Raw genomic sequence first — 13,346 nt, forward strand, 5'->3', positions numbered from 1 at the left:
ATTCCATCAACTAATGACTTTTCGCCAAAGGTTATATGGTTTTGATGCTAGCCTCTTGTAGAAAAAACTATTTTAGATGGACAAGGATTTTCCTTTTGCACCTTGTCAAAATCTAATTTGATTTACCTAGGCTCTACTCTTTTCTAGACACAATGTAGAGCTCATTTCTCATTTGGATTCACTTAGAAAGACATGTTATAATAGTGCCTTCTTTTTACAACACAATACATTTTCACTTCTACTTCAAAAACAAATTCAACTATCAAATCATTGAAAAGAATCAAACACAACTCCATAAAACATGCTAGACAATCTATAAGTGGAGTTCAAAATTATATGCTATTTTTTTAACTACCACAATTCTCATTTATAATAATAAATATAAAAAGATACTTCACCAAGTAATTACTTGCACATTAATAAGCAATAGTTTATTCATTATTTCAGTTCTCATTCCAGGAATACAACATTAAAAGAAATAAAAGAATTATCATTACAATGTTTCAAAATAAAAAACTACATATATCACTACATGACACTTACTACTAAACATTATATAAAGTAACAAACAAACAACCAAAAACAAATCTACACTCCTTTCATACTTGAAAATAATAAACATTTATCTTTTTTTTTTTTGCTAAATTCTAAATATAAATATCAAAAGGAGTTTCTTGAACTCGAGCTTTCCTATAGTTTTTGAAAAGAAAATGTTTATAACATTATGGATATTGGTCATCAACGAGCTCCTCTGGTACATGTACCTCCTTTTCCTTAAGAAAATTCTAGAAGAAACTGATAGAGAGTTGAGGCTTCTTCCCTCTGTATGCTACATGGTGCTTAGCACTCCATAATCTATTATTGCTCCAAATATTGAACAAAATAATATCATCATTCATATTAAGAAATAAATAATTAAACCAACTTTAGAAATTTTTTGAAAGTACTCTACCTTTAGAGTATTAGCTATGATCACAATGAATGACAAAGCTAGAGGTTTTACATTGAACCATTCACCTTGTTTAGAGCATATTTCAAGACCTCCAACTTGGTCATTATGCAAAATTGTCATCACACTAAAATCTATATGCTCCTTTAGAAGAATATCATCAACATCACTTGATTTTTCACATTCTGATAAATAATTGAGACAAAGCAAAGCTTCACATTCTACAAAAACCATCTCAAAATGTTTGTTGATTTTGAGACCTTGAAGGATAACTCTCAATAGGGAATTTTTCAAATTGGCTAACTTGGAACTATATATTCCCAAGCCATCAATGCACAACATGGCTAAAAAATAAAAAATTATTATCTATTAATTTTTTACCAAAATGGTATTTTAATGCTATGAAGATCAATAAGTGTACATTTATTTTATATGATATCACTATTTTCTCCTCTAATTTATATTTGTAAAAAAATATAAATGTATTCAATCATGTAATAATTAATATAAATAATAGATCTTAGATTCATTATAAAAAGTTTACTGCAAATTGAACGGTTAAATAAACAAAAATTTATTACTTAAATAAATGGAGAAATGAAATATATTCAACACATGGACTTTAGTTTTGATTTTAATGTAAAGTTTTTAAATTTAGGTTTTAGAAAACCATTTACTCAAATTTCTTTAAATTTTAGTCTATCCTTGCCTCAAAAATATGACTATATATTATCAGATTTAAAGTGATTGTGTAACTCATACATCACATCTGATTGATTTTTATAGTCTAAAACTTTTTACACTTAGCTTTTTGAGTTCTACATGTTATAAGGATTAATGATGTGTATACACACCTTTACGAAAGTATTGAATAATGAGCATTGTTTTATCATTTGAACCCCTTGCTGGACAATATTCATTTCTTTATTTTGAAAATCAAAGGCAATAAGAAACAATAGATTCAAAGTTAAGCTCCTAAACATATTTTTCTTCTCTTGTTATATCAATTCAAAAATAATTTTAAGTGACTGAATACATGTCATTGAATACAAAAAATAAGCATACAAATCAAGAAAACGTGTGGAAGATTAGATCATAACAACCAGTGAAATGATTAACATGAGAGAAAATCTAATTTTCAATTTTTAAAGTTTGGTAATCACATATAAATTATAGAACCAATATTGGCCTAGTATAGAATTATGAATTTGATCCAAAGTGATGAAAACTAATTTTATGGAATAGGGATGAAAGTCTAAACACCAATAATAAATGTGATTGAGATGTGTGAAATCAAGAGTCAAATTTGTGTACAAATATGTCACTTGTAACATAATTATTAATTTTTGTACACACTAATGTGGACCCAAAATATAAGGAGAAAGATTATCATTGTGTCTTTTTCACTATTACAATTTGCACCCATTTTGATGCGAATGTGAATTATTGGAAAAATCCATTTAAGTAAGACAACTAATAAACATGGAAAGTAAATAATTTTTTTAGACACTCTAAAGGATGCCATTTAACATAAGGTAATGTGTCATTATTCAATATTTATTAAAATTGATGTCTCATTAAAACCTTTGAATTTAAGATAAATAGGCAAAAAGGGGAAAAAAAAACATCACACAATTATTTGAGCTAAGTAGTTGTTCCATGACTTGCTTAAAAATGGTCATAAAACCCCCAAAAATAGAGAAGAGAAGAATAAGAGATTATTCTTGGTAAATTATAAAATATCTAGCTATACAAAAATATAAATAGTTGATTATGTACATTAGGTTTCAAATTTTGTCATTTGGATATATAATAGATTCTAACTATAAATAGAATGATCAAAAACATCTCCAATCAATTACATTCCTATGTAAGAAAATGGAGAAGAGAATAAAATGTATAATTATGATAAATAAAATAAAATATACTCAAATAATTTATGATGAGGTGAGCATGTTGTCACATAAGCTAGAGGAAAATTTAAGACTTGCATAAAATTGAAAAAGAAGTAGTGTACTGATAGTTAACTACTAGTTTCTAATTTAGAGCAATCCATGCACCATAAACACATTTTGACAATAGTTCAACTCCTAGAAATTCCTAGAGAAGGGTGAGTTTCCATTTTTAGAGCTTCTAGAGACTTATAGATCATCTTATAGTCACATTCTTCTTATCTTCTAATTCTTTAACTCTTTTTTGTCATGTGAAGGATCATGCACCCATTAATGGATATAAACAAGGGTGGAGACCTACTTAGCACCATGTAGAGAGTTAGTTTGTATATAATTAGGTTTGTTTTATTATTTTTTAGCATGAGCTTTCATTTGAAGAGCTCTCACTCCTAACACAAAGGGAGGAGATGATTTCTTATAAATGCATGGATGTAATATGTACTCCGGGTCATTATTTTGATGCAATAATATATGCTATTAGTGCTCTCATTCTGAGCATAGTTATTCTTTTTGGAGTGTGTTATTTTTGTGAATACATGTTCATGAATAATAATGGAGCCAATGATTTTATTTTGTTCTTATTATTGTGTGATCTTTTAGTTCTGGTGCTTTCCTCATGTTAACAAATTATGATGACCTAATGAATTGTAGAAAGTACCATCTTTGTTCTTGTGTAGCATATTGTCTTGGATGAGCACACTTTTTGTGACCTTGAGATTTGATGAGACATGAAACATCTTTTGGTTTATACTGAGTTCCCATCAATAATTGCATTAGTGGACTTAAGAAAGTGTTGCTCCTAATTTCATTCCTTTCCTATCCAATCCCTTTTGATGATTTAATTTGCAAACATGCTGTTACCATGGTTTATGTCTATTAGGAATTTCACTTTTAGTTATTTTCTTTAAACTCTCATTACCTTATATTTTCTATTTTCTTTTATAACACTTGGTTAAAATAAGAATTCATATAGTTGCATCGATAAATTGTATTCTCATTTAAAAACTAAAAGAAAAAGAAATTTTGTCTCACATGAGGGGCAGAATATTTATTTTCAAAATAGATTTAATTCTCCTCCACACATCTTTTTCCTCTTAAATTCAACTATTGATCTTGATTAGGTGAGATGCTCATGCACATAGATCACTCAAGATGCATCCTCTACCCTTGATTAGACATCTCTTTCCTCCTAATCTCAACTACCCATTCTTCTTTTAAAAGGAGGGCTCTCTCCTCATTCTCCATCTTATGCTTTGTAGTAACATTATGCCACAAGAATTTTAGGTGAATTTGGATCTTTGGAGAACTTGGAGCATTCTTGCATCTATACTCTCATATTTTCTTTCTCATTTCTTGCATTATAGAATATTAGCTTAGTCTTTCTTTATGATTATAGAATATCTCACATACTCTAAATAGGAAGCTCAAGTAATTCTCCATATTTCTTAACTTAGCTTGCATCTTGCACATCATCTTAGTTTATGTTTCATTGCATTACATTCTCATTGTGATTCTTGGATACTAGCATCCTTTCTTTATCTTTGAGTCTCTCATTCTCTAGTGCACTTGTAAGGGTTGCATAGCTTGGTTAATTTAAGAGCCACTATACTATCATTTTGCACCTTTTCACATCATAGATAAATATCTATAAGATGCCTCTTGAGATGCTCTCTTTCATGGGTTTTCTTGAGAATAATGGTTTTAAAAAATTGTGCCTCATTTTTGGCATATACCTAGTGGATTCTAATAATTATTTGGCCAAATGGACCACATTGAAAATAGCCCAACTACTTTCTTCATTTATTCCATCAACTAATTAATTTTCTCTAAAGGTTATATGGTTTTGATGCTAGTCTCTTGTAGAAAAACCTATTTCAGATGGACAAGGATTTTCCTTTCACACCTTGTCAAAATTTAATTTGATTTAACTAGGCTCTACTCTTTTCTGGATACCATGTAGAGCTTGTTTCTCATTTGGATTCACCTAGAAAGACATGTTATAATAGTGCTTTATTTTTATAATACACTAGATTTTCACTTCTACTTCAAAGAAAAATTCAACTATCAAATCATAGAAAAGAATCAACCACAACTCCATAAAACATGCTAGACAATCTATAAGTGGAGTTCAAAATTGTATGTTATTTTTTTTAACTATCACAATTCTCATTTATAATAATAAATATAAAAAGATACTTCACTAAGTAATTACTTGCATATCGATAAGCAATAGTTTATTCATTATTTCAATTCTCATTCTAAGAATACAACATTACAAGAAATAAAATATTTATGATTACAATGTTTCAAAGACAAAAACTACCTATATCACTGCATGACACTTACTACTAAACAATATCTAAATTAACAAACAAACAACCAAAATAAAATATACACTTATTTCATACTTCAAAATAATAAATATTTATATTTTTTTTTGCTAAATTCTAAATATAAATATCAAGAGGAGTTTCTTCAAATTGAGCATTCATATAGTCTTTGTAAAGAAAAGGTTTATAATGTTGTGGATATTGGTCATTGATGAGCTCCTCTGGTACATGTACCTCCTTTTCCTCGAGAAAATTTCAAAAGAAAGTGATAGAGAGTTAAGGCTTCTTCCCTCTATACGCTACATGGTCCTTAGCACTCCATAAGCTATCATTTCTCCAAATATTCAAGAAAATAATATTGTCATTCATATTAAGGAATAAATAATTAAACCAACTTTAGAAAAAGTTTGAAAGTACTCTACCTTTAGAGCATTAGCTATGATCACAATGAATGGCAAAGCTAGATGTTTTACATTGAACCATTCACCTTGTTTAGAGCATATTTCAAGACCTCGCACTTGGTCATTAAGAAAAATTGTCATCACACCAATATTTGTGCGCTCCTTTAGAAGAATATCATCAACCTCACTTAATTTTTCACATTCTAAGAAATAATTGAGATGAAAAAAAGCTTCATATTGTACAAAGTCCATGTCAAAATGTTTGTTGATTCTAAGACCTTGAAGGATAACTCTCAGTAGGGAATTTGTCAAATTGGCTAACTTGGAACTATATGTCCCCAAGCTATCACTACACAACATGGCCAACTATATATATATATATATATATATAATCTATTTTTTTTTTTACCAAAATGATATTCTAGTGCTATGAAGATCAATAGGTGCACATTTATTTTATATGACATCACTATTTTCCCCTCTAATTTATATTTGTAAAAAAATATAAATGTATTCAATCATGTAATAATTAATTTAAATAATATATCTTAGATTCATTATAAAAAGTTTACTGCAAATTGAATGGTTAAATAAACAAAAAATTAATACTTTAATAAATGAAGAAATGAAATAAATTCAACACATGGACTTTTAGTTTTGATTTTAATGTAAGTTTTTTTTTTCAATTTTAGAAAACCATTTACTCAAATGTTTTTAAATTTTAGTCTATGTCCTTGACTAAAAAATATGACTATATAGTGTCAGATTTAAAGTGAGTGTGTAACTCATATGTCACATCTGATTGATTCTTATAGTCTAAGACTCATCACACTTAGTTTTTTGAGTTCTAAATGTTATAAGGACTAATGGTGTGTATACACACCTTTATGAAAGCCTTAAATAATGAGCATTGTTTTATATATTGAACCCCTTGCCAGACAATATTCATTTCTTTAATTTGAAAATCAAAGGCAATAGGCAACAATAAGTTCAAATTTAAGCTCTTGAACATATTTTTTCTTCTCTTGTTATATCAATTCAAAAATAATTTTAATTGACTGAATACATGTCATTGAATACAACAACTAAGCATACAAGTCAACAAAATGTGTGGAAGAATAAATCATAACAATCAGTGAAATGATTAACACAAGGAAAAAAAAAATTCAATTTTTAAATTTTGGTAATCAAATATAAAAATATAGAACCAAACTTGGCCTAGTATACAACTATGAATTTGATCCAAAGTGATGAAAACTTATTTTATGGAATAGGTATAAAAGTCTAAACACCAATAATAAATGTGATTGAGATGTGTGAAATCAAGAGTAAAATTTGTGCACAAATATGTCACTTGTAAAATAATTATTAATTTTTGGTCACACTGATTCGGACCCAAAACATAAGGAGAAAGAGAATCATTGTGTCTTTTTCAATAGGAAACAAGTAACTAGAACCTTTCTAGGGTTTCATCCTTTTATCCAAATTGGTGAAATATCAATAGATTTCAATTTGTACATAATTATCTAGGAAATACCTGGGTAGCTTTAGAGGTTCCCCTACAAACCCAACAACCCTCAAATAGGTAAACTTTGAGAATTGGATAAAATAGGTGCCATAGGTCATAATCATCTAAATTTCTTCTTCAAATAATCTTTTTTTTGCCTTCCCCTATAGTTCAAAAATAAGTCATGCCAAGAACACATCTTGCACTCTCCTACAGTTCTTAGTGTTCTTATTCTTCTATAATATATGTCCAATCAATATACTTGTTTTCTCCTAGAATAACCTAAATGAAATAATCTTGTAGAGGCTTGCAAGAGTTCCTCATAAATCCTATCTACAATAATAGATGCCCAATCAATATACTTGTTTTCTTCTAGAATGGTCTAAATGAAAAGTACATCTAGTTTTCCCACAAGAATACATGTTGGTTCCCTTTTACTCAATTCAAGATGATAATAATATCTCTCACATCTTTAATCATGTTTTCTCTTGTCAAAGGGCATGGAAGATGATAACCCTCTTTCTTTGTCTTCAACAACCAATTTTTGGCAATGTTGTTGTTATAGTATTTCATATTCATGGAGAATTGAGTATAGAAGAGGTTTATGGTCTAGTCTTCATAAATGTCCTTGTGGGGAATCCTCAAGGAATTCATTATAGAAATTTAGTTTACTCAGATAGAAACAATTTCTAATACATGTTTATATTGCATCATGTTTGTCATAACACTCAATCCTTAGTTCTAGGTACAACACAACTTCAAGGAACCTTGTGACTTGTGTTTCAACTCTAAAAGACTACAAGAGATGTTACCTCACCACTCTCTCTTTACTCTCTAGGAAAAATGTAGGAAATTTTATTTAAGACAGGCAATCATGGCTAATTAAAAGAAGAAAAATATTTTTAATCACACTTGTGTGACACACTTTACTGAATAATAGGTCATTTATTAGATGACATGTTATAACTTTTAATAAATGATTCATCCTTCACACGTAATAAATTTTCTCTATTGTCACCTTTTTTAATTATCATTATATGTATTTATTTTTCACCTTTTGTGGATGATACTTCATGATGATGTGTCACCACGTGTCTATGGGTGGCCCCTTTGATGTTAAGGGTGTCAAATTTTGAACCATGAAACAAAAGGTTCAAAACTTCAAGTTTTTCCATTGAGATATTTTGGTATAGAATCTTCCTAGAATTTGACATATTATACTTTTGACTTTCCTAAGGGTTTTTGAACTTTGAACTTTGAAGCACAAAAAAAGAGGTTCAAAGTTGAATTTCAAAGAGAGTGCCCATGTCCTTGATTTCAATACAAGACTTTTACAAATACGGAACCTTGAACCTCACATTTCGTTAGTTTAAGTTTGTTAGTGTAGTTTTTTTATTTTTCCTATTTTGCTAAGTTTTTCCTACACTTTTAATAATCTCGCTTAGGTTAATAAAGCATGTCTTATTAGGTGAATGGTTGTGAGGTGTCACCTTCCTACATGTGAGCATCCATTAGCTATCTTAGGAAGATACTTTGCTATCTTTAGTCTGATAGATGGTTGCTCCTCATTGGTTGGTGTTGCCACCTCCTCCCTCTTCCTAGCCTATATAAGCATGCTACATGGCTTGTATTTGTACCTCTTATTTTTGCATCCTCTTAATGCTATTTTGCTTCTAGCATTTGCATTACTCTCTTGGAGACTAACTCTATGATGCTATTTTGATTTTGTATCATTTGCATTCATAGTTTAGATATTTATTCTTTGTACTAGTTTTTTGGGTTAATAATCTTATCAGATTCTAACATGGTATCAGAGCTTTTCTATGTGCAAGAGTAGATTTTAGTTTTCTTATTTGAGAGATTCGGGGGGGGGGGGGGCAAATAAACTTTATTGGAGTTTTTTGAAAAATGAAGTATGCTCTTCTCTTGCATCTTTGGATGATCCTGAGAATCAGAAAAGTTTTGACAAAAACAATTTTTCTCTGAGGTTTCAATCTCAAATCTGACAACCAACTTGCATATTTGGAGTTTTCAATCAGTTTGCAGGTTCCAACATGCCATTGATGGACTTAGGAAGCTGATCCAACATTTGCATGTCATATTTTGGTTGTTGGGGTCATTTTTTGATTTTTGGAGCCGTTTTTTACTATTAAAGGTGTTTGATTTACACTACAACAACATCTTCTATACATCAGCAAGAAAAATGCTTTCTAGGTTTTGTTTGCAGCCCCGAAAAACCATCTGGGTATCTTTTAGATTTTGCATGCAAGCTGTATATTTTGCAGAATCGAGCATGCAAAGCTACAGCCATACCCTCTCTATTGGCAGTCGCAGATTTGAATGCAGTTTTCAAATGTCTCATTCTTGCTCATACGGACTCCGATTTTGATGATTCCTATTATGAACTTGGCTATTTTTTTGTGCTCTATCCATTAGTGGAGTTGTTTTTCTGATTTTCATGCATGAATTCTTCAGAAATTGCAGATTCTCAGCCATGACTATGCACAGTTCTCATTTTGGAAACTTCGGAGGATCATAACTTTCTCATACGACCTCGTATCGAGGCGATACTTTTTTTGAAAGTGCATGATTTTTTGAGTAGATTGTAGTGGTGCTATTTTTTTTCTTGATTATTGTGCCCAAGTTTCACTTTTAGCATATGCTCTTCATGAGGAGGCCTTGTTGGTTTTTTCACCGTAACTTGAGCATACAGACATATTTTTTTGATCTGAAAAATGCATTGGAAAGCTGGTTCCAAGACGGAGATGATGGTATAGGTGTTTTTTATTTTTGCTGCAGTCTGATTGCCTATTTTGGCAATCAAAGCTAGATGTTCTATTTTGCCTTCTGAGAGCCATATCTTGCTCATTCAGACTCTTTTCTGGGCTCGTCGGATATCGTTGGAAAGCTAGTTATGTGAGTTATTCAGTTGTAGAGGTCTTTTATCCAAATTCTGCCCCAGGTTCTTTTTCCTTCAAGTTTTGCACTTTTGCACTCTGGGGGATTACTTGGATTCTACAGGTCCTAGAATCTCTTCTTCTGTTCTTTTGGCTCACTCTTCTTTCTGACTTCTGAGCATTGTATGCTTCTATTCTGTTGCATTCCTTTTTCTATAAACACACTAAGATAAAGTGCCTTCTTTTGCATATCTGGGATCTTGTACACCTTGTGTTTGTTTGTACTCGCACTCAGTTATAAAGTGTCATGGGGGGTCATGATGTTTTGCCATTTTGTGCTCATCCACCTTTGTCAAGTGAATTTTTCTTCCATGACATTAGCCCATGCAATGTGTCAGTGACATCGCCCTTTATCCTGTGCTTGTACTTCTATTGCACTATTGGTGTTCCTGATTCTTCTTCTTACAGATGTTTTTGGCATTGCATTTCAGTGTTCCTGTCACCCCTCTCCCTGTTCAGCATTATGGGGGGGTTCACTTGTTGTTCTATGCTTCTTTGGTTGATGGTTCATGCCTTCTATTTCCATGGAGGTTCTACAGATCAATATTTTGACAGAGTTTGCAGCTTCATGCTTCGGAGATGCTTCATGCTCTTTTTTGTTCCTCTCTTTGGGACATTTCCTAGATTGGAGGCTTAGTTTCCTTCATCTAGTTCTTTTTCTTGTATTGGGTACTTGATCAGGCCTTGTTTTCGGGACCCATTTTCTTGCTTTCATAGCTTTGCTAGGTTAGCATCCACCTAAGCTTCGCTTATGTGGGGTGTTAGTGTAGTTTTTTTATTTTTCCTATTTTGCTAGGTTTTTCCTACACTTTTAATAATCTCGCTTAGGTTAATAAAGCATGTCTTATTAGGTGAATGGTTGTAAGGTGTCACCTTCCTACATGTGAGCATCCATTAGCTATCTTAGGAAGATACTTTGCTATCTTTAGTCCGATAGATGGTTGCTCCTCATTGGTTGGTGTTGCCACCTCCTCCCTCTTCTTAGCCTATATAAGCATGCTACCTAGCTTGTATTTGTACCTCTTATTTTTGCATCCTCTTAATGCTATTTTGCTTCTAGCATTTGCATTACTCTCTTGGAGACTAACTCTATGATGCTATTTTGATTTTTTATTATTTGCATTCATAGTTTAGATATTTATTCTTTGCACTAGTTTTTTGGGTTATTAATCTTATCAGATTCTAACAAACTTCACGGGACAAGATTAAGTTGGTCGTGATAGAATAGGAAAATAACAAGTTGGACATCTCAAGGGACATTGTTGAATGTTGAACCTTGAACCTAAAGGTCCAAGTTCAAGGTTTGAAAAATCAAAGGAGAATGTGTATCTCTTACACTTTCTCTAATTTTGATAACAAAAGCATTGGTGACAATGAGCATATGTGTATAGCAATAAATCAAGGGTTCATAGGGTATTAATGCAAAGATTACTTTACTATACATAGTAGCCATTAAGAAGGTTCCCAAAGGGGCATGCTGAGTGAATAGTATACAAATGTATAGAACCTCATGCACATAGGATCATTGTTAGGATGGATTAATAAACTAAAGAAGAGATAGAAGAGAATAAAGAGTTCTTTACAAAGTCAAGCTTGATTAGCAGGTTTAAGGGTTTTTGGTCAAGTTTGGGAGATCTTTATAAATACATCCTAGATCATTAGAGCCATTTTATGGGAGTTATTATTAAGATCTACATGAAAACATAATATATTTTTATGCTTTGGTTTAGCAATGTGCATGATAGCCAAAACATTTTGTCCACACAATAGATTTGGGAGAATAACCATATGCTTCTAGTGAAACCTTGGTATCTTGTTATGGTGAAGAAAATGATACACCAACCTAAAGACTAGCTAAAGTCTCAAGGGATGGATTATCTCCTTGCACTACCATACATTGTTAGAAAGAAGTACTAGGGAAATCAAACATGATAGAGAATTTACTTTGATACTTTAAGATGGTTGAATGTGACTATTTGAGTGTAAATGACTTTAATGTATTTAATTAATTAAGTTTGAATGAGATGTCTATATTTAGAGTAAGTGGATGAATAAAAATATTTTGATTATAGAAAATGGAAGGCTAACTATAGTGAATATGTTGAGAATTGTGTCTCAACCTTGCAAGCTTTCTCTGAAAAATTCTAGAATTTGTTTGTAGTAGTTTTCCCTAGGTTTATGAGTTGGAAAAAGGTGTATGAGTTGTTAAAAATGAATCTTGTCCTTAGTATAATATAGGAGGGCTATTTTTAGCATATTTAACAATTCATTATATGACTTTTATGGGGGTCTAAACTAGAGGACAAAATTATGGATGAAAATGCTATTCTTGGAGTTACAAATGACAATTGGGTAACATGTGGCATGGTTGCTTTGGCCATTGTTTTGGCCCATGGTTTTGTAAGACCACAAATGGCTTCCAAGTTTTAAATCACTATAAAAGGAGGGCTTGGGTTGGTGTTTGAATCATTGAGATTTGTTTACAAGAATAAGTGCTAGAAGGAGTCTCTCTGAGTCCGAGTCTAAGTTTGAGTTGTGGTGATGCACTCCTATAAGAACTTGCATTGCAAGTGTATTGTAGTTTTCTTGATTTGAGAATACATTGTGTAGGTTTTGGAGGGTGGGATTCTCTCCTAGAAGGGTTTCCCCATGGTAATCATTATGTTAAGCATTCCTTATTATATTATTATACATTTCTTGAGATCTCTACAATAGTTAGTTGAATTTGCATAATTGTCCTCTCAAGATTGTTAGAAATTCTTTAGAATAACTCGCAGGGCGGGGGGGGGTGGTGAATCATTTATTCAAGGTCCAAAATGTCCAATTCAAACTTTTTACTAAGTTTAGTGACCCCATTCAACCATTCATTCATCCAAGCTTAAACATTCCTATTCAACAAGTTACTGGAAATCAACATGCAAGCATAACACATAAAAAGATCAACACATAACACAGTGATTTACATGTAAATCCAATTTGGTAAAAACCATGAGTAACATGATACTCAATTCTCACTCTTTTGAAGTCATGCCTTGTGAAAGGCCTAACCTATTAAAGGCTTACAACATATTGTTAAATGTGACCTAGTTAAAGGATTTAACCACCCTGTTAGAAGTGGGCCTGATTAGAGGACTTTAGAACATTCACTTAGAATGCCACCCTATTTAAGGATTTACAAATGGCTATTAAACCAACCTAAGTCCATAGGATTTCCATATCTAATAAAATTTCTAGAGAGTATTAGAAATTC

General features: G+C 31.4%; 2 pseudogenes; both read right to left on the bottom strand.

Moving 5' to 3' along the window:
- Nucleotides 1-647: 647 nt before the first annotated feature.
- LOC149551700 (C4-beta,C20-epoxidase-like) lies at nt 648-1,291 on the bottom strand (annotated as a pseudogene).
- Nucleotides 1,292-5,348: 4,057 nt separating this feature from the next.
- LOC149551701 (C4-beta,C20-epoxidase-like) overlaps nt 5,349-13,346 on the bottom strand; it is a 28,233-nt pseudogene continuing 20,235 nt past the window's right edge.

The sequence above is a fragment of the Cupressus sempervirens genome, chromosome 6, assembly GCF_028749045.1.
Source record: "Cupressus sempervirens isolate cs-2001-9-10 chromosome 6, ASM2874904v1, whole genome shotgun sequence".
In the NCBI taxonomy this organism is placed as follows: Eukaryota; Viridiplantae; Streptophyta; class Pinopsida; order Cupressales; family Cupressaceae; genus Cupressus; species Cupressus sempervirens.